Source organism: Saimiri boliviensis, chromosome 1, assembly GCF_048565385.1.
Source record: "Saimiri boliviensis isolate mSaiBol1 chromosome 1, mSaiBol1.pri, whole genome shotgun sequence".
Taxonomy (NCBI): Eukaryota; Metazoa; Chordata; class Mammalia; order Primates; family Cebidae; genus Saimiri; species Saimiri boliviensis.
In genome coordinates, this window is record NC_133449.1 from 118,818,032 (window position 1) to 118,840,298 (window position 22,267).

A 22,267-nucleotide genomic window follows, 5' to 3' on the forward strand; every position below is an offset into this window, starting at 1 on the left:
TAACCTTTTAAATTATCTATAGAAACAGGGTCTCTGTGTGCTGCCCAAGCTAGCCTCAGACTCCTGGCTCAAGCGGTTCTCTTGCCTTAGCCTCCTGACCTGTTGGGATTCCAGGCATAAGCCATGGCACCTAGCCATTACATTTTTTAAAAATCCAGTTTCCCATAGTCCCTGAAAAAAACAGACTTTAAACGACTGTAAAACATATCCATGCCTGGTACCCACTAGCCAGAGCTGAACCTGTACCTTCTTGCACGGGTCCCACATTTCTGTGCCTTATCTGGCCTCCACGGGCATCTAGACATCCGGTCCATGCTCCAGGGTGACTTCAGAGCAGCTTCAAAAGCAGAGCAGACATGGGGAGTCTGCCTGGGGAGTGCAGTCAAGGCGGGAGTCCACGCGTGGGTGTGATGCCCAGGCCTGCAGTGTGCCCCGGTCAGAGAAGCTGCCGAGGAGGGGCCCATCCACAGGGAGGCACGAACACAGGGAGGCTGGCAGCCACTGTCCAGGTGCTGAGCCAACTCACTCATTCTACAAATAGTCATTCAGCACCTGCTAGGTGCACTGTTCCAGATGCTGGGACGGCTGTGAGCATTCCTGCCCTCGTGGAGTGCCCTTTCCAGGTAATAGACACAATAAGTAAAGCACATGGTTTGCTGCGTGGCAAGAAGGGGTAGGGAACAGCGGGAGAGGGAGTGTAGGCATCAGGTGTAGGGAGAGAGAAGGAGGCCGAGGGTGAGGGGCTTGCAGCTGTAGATAGAGGGGATGAGGAAGACCTCTCGGAGAAGGTGCCGTTTGAGTAAATGCCTGAAGGACGCTGGGAGGTGAGCGATGTAGTTGAAAGAATTTCAAGCAGAGGGAATGGCAGGTGTAAAGGCCCTGCGCTAAGTGCACCAGAGGCAGAGCGGGAGGGGACTGGGACTGTGGCCGCCACCGCAGGAGCCCGGTAGGAGAGCGGCAGGAGATGGGGGCGCGGGGAGGAAGAAAGTCGGACAGGGCCTGACGGGCCAGCGCAAGGACTCTGGACTTTACTCTGAGATGGGAAAGCCCCGGGAGCTTAACAGAAGAGGGGCCCGAGTTAGGGTGTAACGGGATCGCAGTGGCTGTGTTTGTGGGGGAATGTGGAGAAGTCGATCCAAAAGTGCGCACGGAGTGGGGAGGAGGGGTGGCCACAGGCAAGGCGGTGGGAAGTGACCGGATTCCAGAAATGGGGCTCCTGCGTCTGCTGCAAGTGATGTATGGGGCATGAGACAGGGGACGACTGCAGGGTTGTGGACCCGAACAACTGGAAGGGTAGCCTGGCCATTTACAAAGCGGGGCGCCGTGGGAGTGAGGCATGCTGCGCCAGGGGGACGTGGGGGACCTGTTAGCTTCGAGATGACGAATCCGAGTGAAGATGAGGAGGCAGCAGCTGGCTACAGGAGCCTGGAGTTCGGGAGTCAGGATCAGGAGAGCGGTCCTGGCTAGAGCCCAGGATGTGTCACCGAGCAGATGACTGTAACCGAGGTGTCAGGCTGAGCCCTGGGCTCACAAACTTTCGGAAGCCAGGGACAGCTACAGACACTAGCAGCAGGTCAGTGAAGAGAGTGGCGGGTCAGTGAGAAGTTGTTTCCTCTTGAGTTTATCTTCCATAGTGAGGAAAGTGGGTAAAGTTTTGCTAGGGGCCGGGTGTGGTGGTTCATGCCTGTAATCCCGACACTTTGGGAGGCCAAGGCGGGAGGATTGCTTGAGCCCAGGAGTTGGAGACCAGCCTGGGCAACATGACAAAACCCTGTCTCTACAAAAAATAGAAAAATTAGCCAGACATGGTGGTGTACACCTGTAATTCCAGCCACTCAGGAGGCTGAGGTGGGAGGATCGCTTGAATCCCGGAGGCGGAGGTTGCAGTGAGCTGAGATCCCGCCACTGCATTCCAACCTGGGCAACAAAGCAAGACCCTGTCTCAAAAAAAAAAAAAAAAAAGTTTTGCTGACTTCTTTATATAACTAAACTAAAATAAGAAATTTTCTGTCTCCCAAGGAATTCTGGCACCCTGGATTGGCACCAACTCTTCCAGTTAAAAATATATATATATATATTGTTTTTGTTTTTGTTTTCTGAGACGGAATCTCCCTCTTTTATCCAGGCTGGAGTGCAGTGGTGTGATCTTGGCTCACTGCAACCTCTGCCTCCCTGATGCAAATGATTCTCCTGCCTCAGCCTCCGGAGTAGCTGGGATTAGAGGTGCCCACCACTGCACCTGGCTGATTTTTGTATTTTTAGTAGAGACGGGGTTTCACCTTGTTGGCCGAGCTGGTCTCAAACTCCTGGCCTCAAGTGATCCAGCTGTCTCAGCTTCCCAAAGTGCTGGGATTACAGGTGTGAGCCACCATGCCAGGCCTAGCTTAAAATGTTTTAATATGATTTTTGGATGGGAGATAATACTCACCATATGGTTCACATTCAAAAAGCACAGCAAACAGTCGTCCCTCAGCCTTGGTCCTCAGCCCCCTGACTCCTTACCCAGAGTCAATCAGGTCCCCAATTTCTTTTAGACTTCCAGAGGTGTTTTTGGTATATGCTATGCACATTTTTTTTTTTAAGACAGTGCCATTGCACTTAAAAGATTACAGTATAAGGCCAGGCACAGTGGCTCCTGTCTGTGGGAGGCTGAGGCGAGAGGATTGCTTGAGTCCAGGAGTTTGAGACCAGCCCTGTTTCTACAAAAAATACAGAAATTAGCTGGGTGTGGTAGTGTGTGCCTGTAGTCCCAGCTACTACGGAGGCTGAAGTAGGAGGATTGCTTGAGCCTGGAAGCTGGAGGTTGCAGTGAGCTGATTGTGTCACTGTACTCTAGCCTGGGAGATAGAGTGAGACCCTGTCTTTAAAAAAAAAAAAAAAAAAAAGACAATACAAATCAGTTATATAGTATAAATATAACTTTTATATGCACTGGGGAGCCAAAAATGCATGTGAGTTGCTTTATCTCAGTCGTCTGGATCTAAACCCCTTAATATCTCTGAGGCATGCCTGTGTGAGCACAGGGGCGTGGGGGGTGTGAGCACACACTTCTCTGTCTTTTCACTAAGGATGTCATATACCTGCTGTTCATTTAACACATCTCAAAAACCATTCCTTGAAGATGATGTACCATTCCTTGAGCCCAGAAGTTCAAGACCAGCCTGGGCAACATGGCAAAACCCTGTATCTACAGAAAATAGAAAAACTAGCCAGGCATGGTGGCACATACCTGCATAAGGAACTTCCTCATTCTCTTTTTTCTCTTTTTCATATTGTGCATGTGCTGTCATTTGCTTACCAGCCTCTTACGAGGGTCTTTTACATTGCTTCCCATCTTTCATTGTAATGAATAACCTTGCTTGCCTGCAATTTTGTACCTGTGTGAATATAAATCAGTTGTATAAATTCCTAGAAGTGGAACTGTTAGGTCAAGGGGGATGTGTATTTGCATTTTTAATAGAGATAGCTAAAGGTGGTACAGTTTCAGCTCCCATGCACATACAAGAGCTCATGTTTTGACACATTTTCCAGCAGAGTCTGTGACCAAATTGTTTCTCTTCCATCTGAGAGTCTTAAAGAATGGATTTCAGTCTGCACTTCTCTTGCCCTTGGTGGGGCTGCCTGCAGTTGTTTCATTTTGTTTGTTTCTTTTTTGAGACAGAGTCTCTGTCGCCCAGGCTGAAGTGCTGTGGTGCAATTTCAGCTCACTGCAATCTCTGCTTCCCGGGTTCAAGCAATTATCCTGCCTCATCCTCCCAAGTAGCTGGGATTACAGGCATGTGCCACCTCGCCCAGCCGATTTTTGTATTTTTAGTAGAAACGGGGTTTTGCCATGTTGGCCAAGCTGGTCTTGAACTACTGACCTCAGGTGATCCACCTGCCTCGGCCTCCCAAAGTGCTGGGATTATAGGCATGAGCCACCGAGCCCAGCCTGCCTGTAATTTTTGACGGGACACCCAGAAGCGTCACTCAGCAGAGGAGTTGCGGGCCCGGTTTGCATGCAACGTCCCTTTTCTTTGCTCAGCCTCCTCCAGGGCTGTTGTGACCCCTTTCACCCAGGAGGAGCTAAATAGAGAAATGTATTCCCTTGAGGGTTTTAGTCACTAAAGTGGGATGGTCTCTGAAATTACTGACTTGGAGGATAGAAACAGAAGCCTACTGCTTACCGCAGAAGGCTGACTCGCCCATGGTCGTATTTGGGATCTTCATTCATCCATTCAATTCAGCAACTATTGACAGAGAGCTTAGCATATACCAGGGACTGGACTGAGCTTGGAGGAAATGAGAAAGCGAAGGCCCATGCTCAAGGAAGTTTTGTGTTCTACCATAACGTACAACGATCAAGCAAACCAATGAGGATATTAAGGAGGAATAAAGCCCAGGCGCAGTGGCTCATGCCTGAATTCCAGTGTTCTGGGAGCCTGAGGTGGAGGATTGCTTGAGGCCAGGAGTTCTAGACCAGCCTGGGCAACATAGCAAGACCCTGTCTCTTAAAAAAAAAAAGAAAAAGAAAGAAAAAAGAAATAGTAACCAGGTGTGGTGGCACATGCCTGAAGTCCCAGCTACTCAGGTGGCTGAAGTGGGAGTATCCTTTGAGGCCAGGAGTTCAAGGCTGCAGCGAGCCATGATTGTGTCACTGCACTCCAGCCTGGGCAACAGAGCAAGGTCCCATATCTTTAAAAACATGTATATATTTTAATATATATTTATACATAAATATATATATATACATATATATAAAATAGGGAGAAAGAAGTGCTGTGAAGAAAATGAAATAGGATGATGTGACAGTAACAAAAAAACAAACGAAAAAAACAGAAGGCCTCTTGGGGAGGTGATGCTTTAGCTGCAGTGTGAAAGAGAAGGAGAAGACAGGCAAGGATCTAGGGGAGCAGCATCCAGGCAGAGCGGCCACGCTGTCAGGGGGCGTCCAGGCGGTGTAGGTAAGGCTCGGGAGTTGGCGCACGGTAGGAGAAAGGGGGAGATATTCCACCTGAGCATGGAGACGTGGCCCCAGAGGCCACAGTGAAGAATCAGATTGTCCTTCACTGCATTTTGAAGCTCGGGGAAGGGTTTTAAATAATGGAGTGCTGGTCAGTGCTCCACCGGCTGTGGAGTGGGAGCGTGGAGTCTGATCAGGAGTGTTTGCTGACTTCTGTGGTGTGGACATTCCTATCATGACCCATTTCAAATTCCTGAAGTGTTCACTGAACTTGGTTAAAAAGAGATGTGCAGAGACAGACATCAGTGGGTGAGAATGATGGCTCCTTTCTCCTCCGGATTGTTTTTTTTTTTTTTTTTTTTTTTTTTTTTTTGAGACGGAGTTTCGCCCTTGTTACCCAGGCTGGAGTGCAATGGCACGATCTCGGCTCACCGCAACCTCCGCCTCCTGGGTTCAGGCAAGTCTCCTGCCTCAGCCTCCTGAGTAGCTGGGATTACAGGCACGTGCCACCATGCCCAGCTAATTTTTTTGTATCTTTAGTAGAGACGAGGTTTCACCATGTTGACCAGGATGGTCTCGATCTCTCGACCTTGTGATCCGCCCGCCTCGGCCTCCCAAAGTGCTGGGATTACAGGCTTGAGCCACCGTGCCCGGGCCGGATTGGTTTTATTGAAAGTATTCTGCTTTATACACTGAAAGGGCATTTTATAAAACAAAACATTAAAAGCTGATGACTGAGTCAGAGTAGTGTGTTTCGATTCATGTTAAGACCATCTGGCTGCCGTGTGGACATCTTGAGCCCTTTGAATCAAAGGTGCCTACCCCACCGTCACCACGGGGCCAGCCACGTCACTTCCCTCTGTTCCCTTCCCACATCCTGTCATCCTTTCCTGCTAGGGTGCCAACCACAGCCTTAGGTCTTAATCTGATCTCAACAATGAACTTGACCTTTTCTCAAGGCTGATGGATTCCAGTGCCAAAAGTGAATTCTCTTTAACTTCTCCTGCTGTTGTGTGGAGAAAGTCCAGAGCAGGGAACGAAACCCCTCTGGCTGTTCACCGTGCTTTGCTTTCCCTCCTGCCATATGTGGAGATACTGGTTCTTGTAGCGGGACCTGGGGTCCTGCCCCACCTGTCTTCGCTTTTGCTCCCGAAATTGTCAGACGCTCGGGAAACTGCACTCTTATTATTTGTCAATTGCCTCTGTGCTTGGCATAACACGCGTGGGGACAGAGAGGTCCATTTGTTTTTCATTCCACATCTAATTTAAAGAGGGGCTAAAAAGTGTAAATACTTTTATGATGTCTCGCCATCCTTAAAATTCTGAAATTACTTTGGTCTTTGTTGGCCAGCAAATAAATTAATTTTCTTGAAGAAACATTTTTAATGCTTTTCATTCTGGCCTCACCTCATCCCATGGTCCAATTACTGAGGTACCTATCGACAGCGAGGAGACGGTGGGAGCTGTATATCAGAAATTGTTTACCAGGCTAGCAGGCATCGATTTATTCAAGCCATCCGACACAGCTGATCATATTTTATTTTCCCAAATCTTCTCTCTCAAATTGATTTTTCAGAAAGTTTTTAATACAGGTTTATTCACCTATCCAATCCATTTATCTTCAGTTCCACCTGTAAAGTCAAGAAAATCTCTAAGGGCATCTGCAAAAAAAAATTTAAAAAGGCATTCTCTCTGCACCCTCTCAGGCCCCACACCCTCCCAAGCACAGCTAATTATCCGTGAGACTCTCAAAACCTCTCATCTTCCTGGGCCTCCATTTATTCAGCAAAATTGGCGATTTGTACCATTTTGTCTTTAAGTCCTTTCTAACTTGAGATCTTCAGAATCAAAGTTTAGAGTTGGCAGAGACGAGGGAGCTCAGTCTCCACCATTCAGTTTTGGAAGAGAAGGCTCTTCCCACCAGCAATTGGACAAGTCCCGGCTAATAGCAATGATGGTGGGACAGGGACTGTGACTACGTTTCTTGTCTATACCTCCCTTCCCTGCAGCCTGGGGTTGGTTTTCTCTATCCCAAGAGCAGAAAGATTTTAAGGCATCAAAGGCCCTTCTTTGGGGCACCCCAGCAAGTGGCCACACTGGGAGGTGTCCCCCTCTTGTTGTTGGGTAGACAGACTATGAAGGAGTCGAAATGTCTTGAAAAATACTACAAACCGGCCAGGCATGGCAGTGGCTCATGACTGTAATTTTTGCACTTTGGAGAGGCAAAGGCAGGAGGATCACCTGAGGCCAGAGTTCAAGACCAGCCTGGGCAACATAGTGGGACTCCATCTCTACAAATCCATAAAAATTAGCCAGGTGTGGTGGTGTGCACCTGTAATACTAGCTACTCGGGAGACTGAGATGGGAGGATTGCTTAGCCCAGGAGGTCGAGGCTACGGTGAGCCATGATCATGCCACTGCACTCTAACCTAGATGACACAGTGAGACCCTGTCTCAAAAAAAAAAGAAAATGATATAATATAAATAACACATGAAGGATGCAGGCAGCTGTGTGTGCTCTCATGAGGTGTGTAACCATCAAAGAATCTGAAGCATGATTCCAGCTCTGCTGGGCTCCTAGAGGTGTCGGTGTGCTGGGAACTAGATCAGGCACTGGGAAAACACGGATGGCAGAGCAGCAGTGTGAGGTTAATCTAGGTCTGCAACTCAGAGGGAGACACCTGTTCCTAGAGTCCTCACCCTTCTATAAGTCCCGGCTGCAAAGTTCATGACTTATTGGCCCAGCCCGATCACATCTCACTGCAACCTTGACCTTCTGGTCTCAAGCAATCTTCCCACTCCAGCCTCCCAAGTGACTGGGACTAGAGAAACACACCCAACTAATACTCAGATTTTTTTTTTTTTTTTTTGTAGAGACAGGATCTCATTATGTTGCCCAAGCTGGTCTCAAACTCCTGGGCTCAAGCAGTCCTCCTGCCTCAGCCTCCCAATGTGCTGGGGTTGCAGGGGTGAACCACTGGGCCTGGCCTCATGATCTTATTTCAGATGAGGCTGCTCTTTTGACGTGTCTCTGCCTTTTCTCCACAATTGGGTGGGCTTCCTGGGTGGATGGTTTGCAGAAGAGACAAGCAGAGGTATTTGCTGTAGTCAAGGACTCTTCACATTGTCCCCAGGGATGTCAAATTAAACCTGGTGTCACGAGGAGCTTATTGTTCTGCAGACTGTTTTGTGCTGAAACCCATCTTTCTTCAGCTCCTTTCTCACAGCGTGCAGTCAGATGCCCTGCGTGTGAGCAGAGCTAAGAGCTGACACCCACGCAAGCAGAGGCGTGCATGGCAGTTGGAGGCCTCCCCAGGTTCCACAAAGGCTTTGCCGACACGTCACGGTATTCCCGTTAACTCCCTGCAGTGCAGCTCTGAGATGCCCCCTCCTATCAGGCACAGGTGGCTGTGGAACTGCATGGAAATGGCCATCAATGCTCAGAAGGTCACAGCTGGTGGACAGACCTTATTCCTGAGGCGGCTGTTTTCTCATTGTTATAAGCTGTGTTTTAAATACTTACCCTGGCACTTTGCCCATGGGTTTGCAAAGTGCTAAATAATAATAATAAAATGTGGTTCTTCTCCTGAAGAAATGAGACAGGTCATGGGTGCTTGTGGGCCATGCCAAGAGGAACGTTGGGGAGAGTATCTTTCATAATCAAAAAAAACACCTCCTGGGCATGGTGACTCACACCTGTAATCTTAGCACTTTGGGAGGCTGAGGCAGGTGAATCATTTGACGTCAGGGGTTCAAGACCAGCCTGGCCAACATGGTGAAACCCCATCTCTACTAAAAATACAAAAATTAGCTGGGCGTCGTGGTGCACACCTGTAATCCCAGCTACTTGGGAGGCTGAGGCAGGAGAAGCATTTGAACCCTGGAGGCGGAGGTTGCAGTGAGCTGAGATCGTGCTACTGCACTCCAGCCTGGGTGACAGAGCCAGATCTGTCTCAAAAAAAAAAAAAAAATACGTTGGTACAGTCATGCCCTGAGAGACTCTGATTTGTCCCATCTACACTTTGATATAGACCCTGGGGAAACCTCCTAATCACAGGTTGGCTCTTCCTGGGGCCAGCAGATTCTTCAGGAGTGAGGACTGCACAGTGGATGCTCATCTGAATACAGGAAGAAGAAACACCGTGAGGCTCATCCACAGCTCCAGAGGAGGCAGTCATTTCAAGCTTTCCAAAAGCATCTGGTCAACAAATACTTACAGGGTCATGTTGGTCTGTTAGGGCTGTGGTAACAAAGTACCACCCACTGGGTGGCTCACACAACAGAAACTTATTTTCTCACAGTTGTGGCGGCTGGAAGTCCAAGATCAAGGTGCTGGTAGGGTTGGTTTCCTCCCCTAAGGCCTCTGTCCCTGGCTTGGAGATGGCCACCCCCTCGCAGTCTCTTCCTGTGGTCATTGTTCTTTGAGTGCAGGTCTCTTGTGTCTCTGTGTGTGTCTAAATTTCCGTTTAGGTTTTGATATGGTTTTGCTGTGTTCCCACCCAAATCTCAACTTGAATTGTATCTCCCAGAATTCCCACTTGTGGGAGGGACCCAGAGGGAGATAAATGAATCATGTGGGATGGTTTTTATCATGCTATTCTCATGAGAGTGAATAAGTTTCACGAGATCTGATGGGTTGATCAGAGGTTTCTCCTTTTGTTTCCTCCTATTCTCTTGCTGCCGCCATGTAATCAGCGCCTTTCACCTCCCACCATGATTCTAAGGCACTCCCAGCCATGTAGAACTGTAAGGCCAATTACACCTTTTTGTTCCCAATTTTAGGTATGTCTTTAACAGCAGTGTGAAAACAGACTAACATAGTAAATTGGTACCAGTAGAGTGGGGCACTGCTGAAAAGACACCTGAAAATGTGGCAGTGACTTTGGAAATGGGTAACAGGCAGAGGTTGGAACAGTTTGGAGGGAGGGCTCAGAATAAGAGCAAACTGTGGGAAAGTTTGGAACCTCCTAGAGACTTGTTGAATGTCCTTGACAAAAGCGCTGATAGTGATATGGACAATAAGGTCCAGCCTGAGTGGTCTCAGATGGAAATGAGGAACTTGCTGGGAACTGGAGCAAAGGTAACACTTGCTATGTTTTAGCAAAGAGATTGGCAGCATTTTGCCCCTGCCCTAGAGATTTGTGGAACTTTGAACTAGAGAGAGATGATTTAGGGTATCTGGCAGAAGAAGTTTCTAAGCAGGAAGGCATTCAAGAGATGACTTGGGTACTGTGAAAAGCATTCCATTTTAAAAGGGTAATAGAGCATAAAAGTTTGGAAATTTTGCAGCCTTACTATGCAATAGAAAACAAAAACCCATTTTCTGGGGAGAAATTCAAGCCAGCTGCAGAAATTTGCATAAGCAGCAAGGAGCTTAATGTTAATCTCCACAGGAAAAATGTCTCCAGGCCATGTCAGAGAAGTGCCCTGCAGCCCCTCCCAACACAGTCCCAGAGGCCCAGGAGGAAAAAGTGGTTTCCTGAGCTGGGCCCCAGGGTCCCCATGCTGTGTGCAGCCTAGGGACTTGGTGCCCTGTGTCCCAGCCACTCTAGCCATGGCTGAAAGGGGCCAATGTACAGCTCAGCATGGGGATTCAGAGGGTGAAAACCCCAAGACTTGGCAACTTCAACATGGTGTCGAGCCTGTGAGCGCAGAGAAGTCAGGAACTGCGGTTTGGGAATGTCCGGCTGGATTTCAGATGTGTGGAAACGCCTGGATACCCAGGCAAAGGTTTGCTGCAGGGCCAGGGCCCTCCTGGAGAAGCTCTACCAGGGCAGTGCAGAAGGGAAATGTGGGGTTGGACCCCCACACAGAGTCCCAACTGGGGCACTGCCTAGTGGAGCTGTGAGAGAAGAGAGCCACCATCCTCCAGACCCCAAAATGGTAGATCCATCAACAGCTTCTACCTTGTGCCTGGGAAAGCCGTAGACGCTCAATGCCAGCCCGTGAAATCAGTCATGAGGGGGGCTGTACCCTCCAAAGCTACTGGGGTGGAGCTGCCCAAGGCCACGGGAACCCACCTCTTGTATCAGCATGACCTGGATGTGAGACTTGGAGTCAAAGGAGATCATTTTGGAGTTTTGAAAGTTGACAGCCCCACTGGATGACAGACTTGCATGGGTCCTGTACCCCCTTTGTTCTGGCCAATTTCTCCCATTTAGAACAGCTGTGCTTACCCAATACTGCATGCCCATTGTATCTAGGAATTAACTAACTTCGTTTTGATTTTACAGGCCCATAGGTGAGAGAGACTTGCCTTCTCTCAAATGAGACTTTGGACTGTGGACCTCTGGGTTAATGGTGAAATGAGTCAAGACTTTGGGGGACTTTGGGAAGGCATGATTGGTTTTGAAATGCGAGGACATGAGATTTGGAGGGGCCAGGGGCAGAATGATATGGTTTGGCTGTGTCCCCACTGAAATCTCAACTTGAATTGTATCTCCCAGAATTCCCATGTGTTGTGGGAGGCAACCAAGCGGAGGTAATTAAATCATGGGAGCCAGTCTTTCCCATGCTATTCTCGTGATAGTGAATATGTCTCATGAGATCTGATGGGTTTATCAGGGGTTTCCGCTTTTGCTTCTTCCTCATTTTTCTCTTGCCACCGCCATGTAAGAAGTACCTTTCACCTCCCACCATGATTCTGAGGCCTCTCCCGCCATGTGGAACTATAAGTCCAATTAAACATCTTTTTGTTCCCAGTTTCAGATGTCTTTATCAACAGCATGAAAACAGACTAACATAGGTTTTGTTTTGGGGAGGTGTTTTTTGTTTTGTTTTGTTTTTGAGACAGGGTCTCGCTCTGTTGTCCAGGCTGGAGTGCAGTGGCACAATTTCAGCTCCTTGCACCCCTGCACCCGAAGCTCAAGTGATCCTCCCACCTCAGCTTCCTGAGTAGCTGGGACTACAGGCATGTGCCCCCATACCTGGCTACTTTTCATATTTTTTGTAGAGATAGGGTTTCCCATGTGGCCCAGGCTGGTCTCAAACTCGTGGTCTCACTTGATCTTCTCACCCTGGCCCCCCAGTGTGCTGGGGTTGTGTCTGTCTGTCTGTCTGTCTCTCTCTCTGTCTCTCTTTTGCTCTCGCTCTGGCTCTTGCTCACTCTCTCACCCAGGCTGGGGTACAGGGATGTGATCATAGCTCACTGTGCCCTCCAACTCCTGGCCTCAAGGGATCCTCCTGCCCTGGCCTCCAAAAGTTCTAGGATTACAGGTATGAGCCACTGCACCTGGCCACGAATGATCTCTTCTTACAAGGACATCAGTCAGATTGGATTAGGGCCACCTATAGGACCCCGTTTGACCTTAATTACCTCTTTAAAGGCCCCTCACCTGATACAGTCCCAGGTGTTAGAGCTCCAGCCTCTACACTTGGGGGAGGGGGATATCTAGTTCAACCTGTAATATCATGTCATTTTTTTTTTTTTTTTTTGGAAGGTGTAGGGACTAAAAAGTGACCTAAGTAGACAAAATGAAAAATCTACCCTGGTGGTCAGACATAGGGATAGGGATGGACAGACCATCAGCAAACGTGACCATTTGAGAGGTTCGATGGTGCTGGATGCTGCGGAGGAAGAAGCAGGTGGTGGAGGGCAGGGATGACTTCCTAAGCTGAAAGAGACAGCCAGGGAAGGCCTCCCTGACAAGAGAGCATCCAAGCAGAAAACTGAGGGAGTGCAGAGAGCGAATGTGGTGGGATCTGGGGGAAGGGCACGTTAGGGAGAGGGAGCAGTAAGTTCAAGAGCCCTGAGGTACAAGTATGCCTGGAATTTTCCAGAAAAAGCAGAGCCCACAGAGGGTTGGGTGGAGTGAGGAGAGCAAGTGTGGTAGGGAACGCTGTCAGAGAAAGAGCTGGGGACAGGTGAACAGGTGCTGGGGACAGGTTACCTGGGACCTTGTAGATCTTTTTTTTGTTTGTTTTTTTTTTTGGAGATGGTCTCGCTCTGTCACCCAGGCTGGAGTGCAAGCCACACACTCACGGCTCACTGCAGCCTCAACCTCCGAGGGCTCAGAGATCCTCCACCTCAGCTGGGACTACAGGCATACACCACCAGTCCTGGCTAATTTTTATTTTTATTTTCATTTTTGAAGAGTCTTGCTATGTTGCCCAGGCTGGTCTTGACCTCCTTGCCTCAAGTGATCCTCCCATCTTGGCCTCCCAAAGTACTGAGATTACAGGCGTGAGCCACTGTGCCTGGCCTCCTCATAAGCTTTTAGTCGTGTGAGATGGGAAACCTCTGGAGGGGTCTGAGCAGAAAGTGACCTGACCTGACTGGGCTTCAGCACAGTCACTCTGCCAGCCATGCTGAGGGCAGGGGAGAAGGATGGAGGGGAGGCAGAACCCAGTGAGGAGGCTGGCACCCTCGCCCAGGCCAAGGGGCAGAGAGCACGGTGGCTCAAACCAGGGTAGTAGCAGTGGAGGTTTGGGAAGGACTTGGGAGTTACCTGTTTTGTGGGGTAACCCTTGCTCCCCCCTGATTCCCTCCAAACGTGTGTGACCTTGCACTTTGCTGGAGAGCGATATTTCTGGCCAGGAAGCAATTTCACACCCTCTAATCAGCTCACATTTCTGGAAGGGCAGCTTCTGGCACAGGTGGCTGTGGCTGTTCCAGAAGGGAAGATGGGCAGAGGCTAAATGGGGTCACCTACCACACCCCCTGCCATGTGACTTAAGGTAGAGGCACCCCAGGAAGTGCTGGCGCCCATGATGAGGATGAGGATGTGGATGGGTGGTGTTTTGGGCCTGAGGGAGTTCTCCTATGCTCTCTTTGACCCCAGAGGGCTCACACCTGGCTTCATCTGTTTTCCTGCCTGAATCCGCGAATACCAACAGCCCAGTGCAACCCATGTGGCCCTATTTGTTGTCAGAAGCTGGGTGGCATGACCCTTGGATGATGGCTTGGCCCCTCAGTGACTTGTATCACTAGGAATGGTGCACCTCCCAGTGACGCCTCCGCCCCTGATTTCCACCTACACACACCTTGCTCAGAGATACTGTGTCCCCATTCACACACCTCATCCTTAATCACGTGGGCAGTTTTGGGGCTGGCCTTCAACCTAGGCCATGTCACCACACTCTTACATGCTGTAAGAGTGCAGCCTTGGGGAGGGGTGCAGGGCCCCCAGCCTCTCCCGAGTCACTTCACCATCCCCTCATTTCCTCTGACCATCTGGGATGGAGGAGAGAACTTGTTATGCTCTGAGCCAGTACTGGAAACTCCTGTTAGTGATTCATCTCTTTAATGTAGGGCTTTAAGCCCTAATGTATGTGGAAAGGTTAAACTCATTAGTCATTTCTATTTAGGGAATGAAGATTCCAAGGTTTGCTTTTGATGTGGAGGGAGAGATGTTGTAGATCAGGAGATTCTGGGGGTTAAAGGCATGAATTTCCTCAGGTGGAGCAGCCCTGTGGAATGGCCTCTTAGGTGGAAATGTTTTCCTTGAATCTACCCCTCAGCTCCATGTACTCGAACCTTTGGTGGAGATGCTACCCTACTTGAGGCTATTCAACCCTTTGGTTAAGGAAAATATAAAACTTTCAGGCGTGCTTTTGAGGAATGCCGACGTAGAGTCAGGATTTTTTCTTTTCTTTTTTTTAAAGACGCGGTTTCGCCATGTTGGTCAGGCTGGTCTTGAACTCCCGACCTCAGGTGATCCACCCGCCTTGGCCTTCTAAGTGCCTGGATTACAGGCGTGAGCCACCACACCCGGGCAGGATTTTTTTCTTTTAAGGGAATGAGTTTGTTTAAAATCTCTATGAGCGGCCAGGCCTGGTGGCTCACGCCTGTAATCCCAGCACTTTGGGAGTCCGAGGTGGGCAGATCATGAGGTCAAGAGATCGAGACCATCCTGGCCAACATGGTGAAACCCCCAGTGTCTGCTAAAAATACAAAAATTAGCTGGGCGTGGTGGTGTGTGCCTGTAGACCCAGCTCCTTGGGAGGCTGAGGCAGGAGAATCGCTTGAACCCAGGAGGCGGAGGTTGCAGTGAGCTGAGATTGCGCCACTGCACTCCAGCCTGGTGACAGAGCAAGACTCCATCACACACACACACACACACACACACACACACACACACACACACAGACACACACACACACACACACACACACAATCTCTGAGCAACTTACTTGGGAAGGTAATTTTGTCTTCGCGACTTGCATTCTTCCTATTGCCCACCAGAGGGCACTCAAGCACCCTCCAAGCGGAAGTTCCTAACCCGTGGGTTTCTCAGCCGCACCCAGCACCTTCCCAAGCTGGAGCTGAGTTAGAACGGGGGAAGGTTGACCCGCTAAGTGGCTCCTGAAAGGGCCATCTAAATGCTGTCAAGAGAAGCTGCTGCCTGTGACTGGGAAAAATACAAACGACACTCATGCGAGCCCAGTAGGATATGCAGCCTCTGTCTCTCCGTGGTCACCTTTGCTGTGTTATTCACATTCCCAGAGGAAAAGGCTGTGTGTCTGGCCTTTTAGTATTCTTTCCAACAGTCTTTATTTCCTCTTCTCAGGCACATTAAGGAATGTTTTATACCTTGTCATATCAGAGAGAAAAAAAAGTGAACGTTCAGCAGAGCGAGTTTAGGGCATACTTGTTATCGGGGACGGGAGGCGTGGACTTGGCCAGAGGTCGGATGCAGCAATACCTGAGTGTGGAATGTGTAACGCCCCACCACCCCTTCCCACCGCCCCCAGGCCAGGGCTTCCCTCACCAACGTTCTGCAGCACAGCAACGGCAGTTCGCCACCGAGTGTCGCCTGCACCACATTCCTCGTAGTTTAAATCTGGATTCATGGGCCGGGTGTGGTGGCTCATACCTGTAATCCCAGCACTTTGGGAGGCCGAGGCGGGTGGATCGCGAGACGATGGAGACCATCCTGCTCAACAAGGTGAAACCCCGTCTCTACTAAAAGTACAAAAAATTAGCTGGGCATGGTGGCGCGCGCCTGTAATCCCAGCTACTCAGGAGGCTGAGGCAGGAGAATCGCCTGAACCTAGGAGGCGGAGGTTGCGGTGAGCCAAGATCGCGCCATTGCACTCCAGCCTGGGTAACAAGAGCGAAACTCCGTCTCAAAAAAAAACAAAAGACAAAAAACAAAAAACCGGATTCAACTTGGCTAGCATGAAGTAGGCAGCGAGGGCCAAGAGAATACGCCTTGGTTATGGGCTCAACATTCGTCATAACAAAGTTATTGACAGGATGTCAGTCTTAAAAGCGGGAAGTAGGAATGACCCTGATATCCTCCTGGAAGCCTCATTATTTATTCATTATTGTACAGTTCCCGATATTCAGGTATCTTTTCTTAGTACATTTCTGGTTTTTTTTGTTTTGTTTTGTTTTGTTTTTGTTTGGTTTTTTGTTTGTTTGTTTGTTTGTTTGTTTGTTTTTGAGACGGAGTTTCGCTCTTGTTGCCCAGGCTGGAGTGCAATGGCGCGTTCTCGGCTCACGGAAACCTCCGCCTCCTGGGTTCAGGCAATTCTCCTGCCTCAGCCTCCTGAGTAGCTGGGATTACAGGCACATGCCACCATGCCCAGCTAATTTTTAGTATTTTTAGTAGAGACGGGGTTTCACCATGTTGACCAGGATGGTCTCGATCTCTTGACCTCGTGATCCACCCGCCTCGGCCTCCCAAAGTGCTGGGATTACAGGCTTGAGCCACCATGCCCGGCCTAGTACATTTCTGTTTTTAATCGTTGGTTCATGCAGAACATTAGGCTGCAATTCTTACTAAATCGGTGGCTCTAGCCAGGCAGGGTGGCTCACGTGCATAATCCCAGCACTTGAGGAGGTCAATACAGGAAGACCGCTTGAGGCCTGGAGATTGAGACCAACCTGAGCAACATGGCAAGAGCCCCATCTCTCCAACAAAACAAAACAAAACAAAAAAACTAGGTGTGGTGGTGCACACCTGTGGTCCCAGCTACTCAGAAGGCTGAGGCAGGAGGATTGCTTGAGCCCAGGAATTTGACATTGCAGTGAGCTATGACCACAGCACTGCACTCTATCCTAGGGACAAAGACAGACCCTGTGTTAGACAGACAGCAGCTAGAAAAGCCACAATAAGCTTCTCACCCATGAAGCACTCTGCCAAAAATGATGAATCCAATCAAGCCTTCACACCTTACAGTTTATAAGAAATAGAAGGATAGAGGGTCAAGTTAAATGTCACAAGAAAACAGGCTAGCCAAATCCAAAATGCAGAATACTCTGATACATTCAAATTGTCGATATTATCAGGGAGAAAAAGGTGGGAGGGCTGCTCTAGGATAGACATTAAAGAGATATAACCAAATGCAATGACTGAGTCTTGATTGAATCCTGGTTTAAAAAAATGGCAACTGTTTCAGTCTGTTTAGACTGCTAGAACAAAATACCATAACCTGGGCAGTTTATAAACAGCAGAAATTTCCCAGCCTCATAGTCCTGAGGCTGGGAAGTTTGAGAGCAAGGTGCTGGTAGTTTAGGAGTCTGGTGAGTTCTTGCTTCTTCAGGGATAATGTCTTCTCGCTGTGCCCTCACATGGTGGAAGAAGGTCGCTCTCTGGGGTCCCTTCTACAAGGTCACAAATCCCATGCATGAGGGCTCCACCCTCATGACCCAATCATCTCCCAAAGGTTTCACCTCCAAATACCATTACATGAACTATTAGGTTTTCAAATACACATTTTGAAGGGAGAGACATTCAGTCCTTAACTATAAAAGTGTTTTTCCTGGTGTGTGACAATTAGGGCAGTTTGAATGGGTCTGAAGGCCAGGTGCAGCGGCTCCTGCCTCTAATCCCAGCACTCTGGCAGATTTTGAGACCAGCCTGGTCAACATGGCACATCCCCATCTCTACAAAAAAATCCAAAAGTTAGCCGGGTGAGGTGGTATGCACCTGTAGCCCCAGTTACTCAGGAGGCTAAGGTGGGAGGATTGCTTGAGCCCAGTATGCTGAGGTTGTAGTAAGCCATGATTGACAAGACTGTGTCTGTCTCTCTCTCTCTCTCTCTCTCTCTCTCTCTCTCTCTCTCTCTCACACACACACACACACACACACACACACACACACACACACACACACACAAAAGCCTAGGAATGTGGAATTAATTTTCTTAGGAGTGACTGGGATTGTTTCATAAGGGAATATCCTTGCTCTGAAGAGAAACACCCTGGGAAGCACTAAGCAGTGAAGGGCATGATGACTGCAACTTATTTTTCAATGACTCAGGAGGAAAAATAGAAAGATGAAATACAGCAAAACATTAACCATTCTTGAATCCAGATGATGAGTGAATGGAGTTTGTTGCTGTCGACTTCTCAGTATCACTGAAAAATTTCAGAGTAAAATACTGGAATAAATGATGGTCACAATGTCATTTGCTTTGTGTGGGTGACTCTCAAGGTCACTGAGCTCCCCCATCTCGCAGAATCACTATTTACCTATCGCGAGAAAGAAAAGGTGTTTTGCCTGGAATAGTATCCTTCCCTCGATGAGCACCATTTTCTATCTTTGCTTTTGTGAATGTGCCACTCTAGACAGAACTAACTCAAGCCTTTGTCATCATTCCAAATGCTTTGAAACCCCAGAGGTGGTTTTCCAAAGATAACATCAGTCAAGGAGAACATTGCTCTTAAGGCTGTGGGTACAGTCATCGGTGTGCTGAGGAAGTGAGGGTTATTTGTGATGCCAGGCTCTGTTCAAAATGCTGTTTGATTATAAAAGGAAATTAGTTCTGTTCAGCCCTGTATGAGCAGCAGTATCATATACTGGTTGCTTTTCCTTAAGACTTAAATATTCACAGTGGTCCGTTAGCTATCCTGATTTCATTTTGAAATGTTGCAGTCGGTCTGTAAAATTCATTCCTCCACCTACCCACTCAGGGATGGGGGTTATGGGTAACGGGGCAGGGAAGAAAACATGAGGCAACCCCAAACCAGAAGCACAGCTGTGATGTTATAAGCAAGAACTGTACCGATCGATGAAGATATGGAAAGGGAAAAGGCCACATCACCCGTCCGTCTATAGCAGTATTTAAAAATCTTCAATAATTCTCAAAACTCTGTGATTTCTGTCATGTCTGAGGACCATTATTAACTACGGGACATTTATCTGATGTGCTCCCTTAAATCCATTTCCTAAAAAAAAAAAAAAAAAAATGCCTACTTTGGTCTCATCCTAAACATTACCCATAAAGTCATGGCTTTAATGTGCTAATTATATTTTTTCTAAGACAATATGCATAGCTAGACCATCCTCTCCTATTTTGGATAGTATACAGGAATCTACCTTTCAGAAAAGGATTTGAGGGCAGATGCATCGAGCTAAAAACACTGGCTTATGTGTGTACCTGTGTGTAAAACATGCGTTTTAACTAACCTTCGTCATGTCATCCTTTCCTTCCTTCTGTTAAGGCTTTTAATAGTAAGTCAGTGGCCTAAACTGCTTTGTACAATTACTTTTCCAGAGACCAAAAGAAGCATGATTCACTGAATATTTTGCTCATTAGAACATGAGCAGAAGTCCTGAATACTCGGAGATCCCATATCTTTTAAGTCCTGGTGCAAAAAGAACCTTTTGATGCAAAGATATCAAACAGGCTTCAAAAATTTCGAATAGCAAATGTAATATGAAGCGACTGAAAACGTTTTATATAGGTAAGGTTTTGGGTCCACTGAGATTTTTCTCAGTACTTTGCTTTAGTCTTAAAGAAACGGTACCTTGAGGCCACCTCCTCCTTTCCCTTTGAATAAATCATCCTGATTTTCATAATGAGTTGCTTTTTTGGTGCAGAGCTGTGGGCGTGCAGGTTGGTGTTTCAAATGTACTTTAGTAGCTCCTGTCCTTCATTTGGGAAATATTTACTGCATGCCTACAACAGCTAGCTTTTGAGTGCTAGGGAGACAATAGAAACCCAAAACAATGGCTCCTCCTGAGGAGCTTACAGTGTGGGAGACAGACACCTATTATCTCCCAAACCGACAGCAGGTTGCCCCCAAGGAAGCGGTGTTAGAGCTGGGATCTGTGTAGGGCAGAGGAGAATGAACCAGGCAAAGGGGACGTCACCGTAAAGGCCCCTTCTGTGACAGGGCAGGTTGGGGAGCATCTCCTTTCAAGGAACTGGAAGAATGCCAGAGCGGCTGGAGTCTGTGGCCTCCTGGGGCTGGACCACAGCCACTGTGAGGAGTTTGGTCTTTGCCCAATGGGGAACCACTGAAGGGCTTGAACTCCTCAAAAAAATGGAGGTTCTGTCAGCAATGAAAAAGGCAGAAGTGGGTATCAGGTAGCCACGTACCACCCCAAACATCCCTACCCAAAACAGAACCCAGATTTTTCCCATTTCCCACGCTCCTAAACCTGCCTGTGGTTCACTGTTTCTCACCTCAGTGAATGGCCTCACCGTCCATCTTGTAGTTCATGCTAAAAATCTGGGTGTCAGCCATATCTCCCTCTTCATCCCTCATACCTAGTCCAAGCTCTGTCCATCTCGCCTGTATGAGTCCATCAGTGTTGCTATAACGGAATACCTGAGGCTGGGTAATTCATATTTAAAAAGAGGTTTATTTGGCTCATTGCCCACTTCCTTGGGCCAATTAGCCGTTGATTTGGGAGATGACTTGATTGGCATCCGTTTCCCACACTGTGGGCTCTACAAGGAGGAACCATGTCTGCTATGTTCTCCATTGCCTCCCCACCATCCAAAGCCTAGATGTCATAGGTGTGCAATAATACATGTCAAATGAAAGACAGAAGCAACTAAAGTATGTTAGTATAAGAAGCATGGCACCGGCATCTTCTCGTGAGGACCTGAGGAAGCTTCCACTCACAGCGGAGGCAGAGGCCAGGAGGAATCATCCTGAAGGAAAGAAAGCAGGGGTCAGGGGAGAAGTTGACAGTTCTCTCCGGAACTAACAGAAATTACTGCCAGGACAGCACCCAGCCTTTCATGAGGATCAGCCCTCATGACCCAAACACCTCCCACAGGCCCCACTTTCAACATTGGGGTGTCACATTTCGACGCGAGGTTTGGAAGGGTCAAATAAACCATATCCAGAGTATATCATCCCGTCTTAAACATCTCTGGGATTCATTCGATTCTCCATCTCTACCATCAAATTCATGCGATTGTCTGTTGCCTGAACTACTGCCATGGTTTCTGGACTGTCCCGTGACCCTTGTTGCCCCTACAATCTGTTTTCTGCACAAGGTGATGTTTTCAAAATACAAGTCTGATCATGGCTCTCCTCTGCCTAAAGTCCAGGCAGAGATCCAGGGACAATCTCAGCACAAGCCGATCATGACGGACTCATTCCACTTGCCATTGACTGATTTCATAGCGGCCAGAGACCCAGAGACTTACTTCTGGCCACTGAAACCTGCGGGCATTTCTTCTGCAGAGCTTCTGGGAAAGGTATTCATGTGCCTCGAAAGGGACCAGGGGCAGAAAGGGATACTTTTAATTTTGTGAAATCCTGGGTATGCTTGGAGTGCGGCACCCATCTTGCTACCAGCCTGAAGGTGCAATTCCAGGGGCTGCAAGGAAAGTAGAGCCTGAGACCAGGGCACCACCTCTGGAGCCCACCCTGCCATGGAGAGAAATCCCCTTGCTAAGCGAGCCGTTTTGAGATGGCTTTTCTGCCATGTGTAGTCTGATGCTGGTGTGTGTTTAAGGCACCTGGTGCCACGTGGGCAGTTGCTGACATGCACTGGACGCTCAGTGGAGAGATGTGAACTGGAGAAATACCTATGTGAGTTGTTGGTGAAAACTGAAGGTTGAGGAAAGGATGAAAGCAGAAGAAAAGCTTGGAAGAGAAGAATAAGCTGCAAAGAAGATTGAGAGGAATTGGGCCACAGAGGTACCACAGGAGACCACCTGTGGCCTGAAGAAAGGATTTCTTCCTTGCCTGCCTTTCTGTATTAAGACTCATATTAAAAAGGCATTATAACATTCCTAAACGTGCCCTAAGTGGACAAAAGGAAGTGGCTCAGAAGTGTTTTCAGCTGGGGGAGGAAGCTGGGTTTCTGAACCAACCCTTGGGATTCACATCAGGAGTATTTGGCTTCCTGCCCTTTAATAAGTCACTTGCTAGAATCTCAGAGGCAACCAAAAATGGACCCAACAGTCTGGCCAGAGAATGCATCTTCTTTTCTGAGTTTAACACACTGAGGTAGTGTCAGACAGGTCAGTGCCTCTGGTTTCTACAGAAGGGGCAGCGGCTTGCGGGGAGAGGGCTGTCGCGGAGTGTGGAAGTGGAGGGCCGAGACTGGAGGGAGTAGCCACGGAGAGGCACCATTGGTAAAAACAGGCCCAGAAAGCCGCTGGTGGTCACAGAATTCGGCCGGAGAG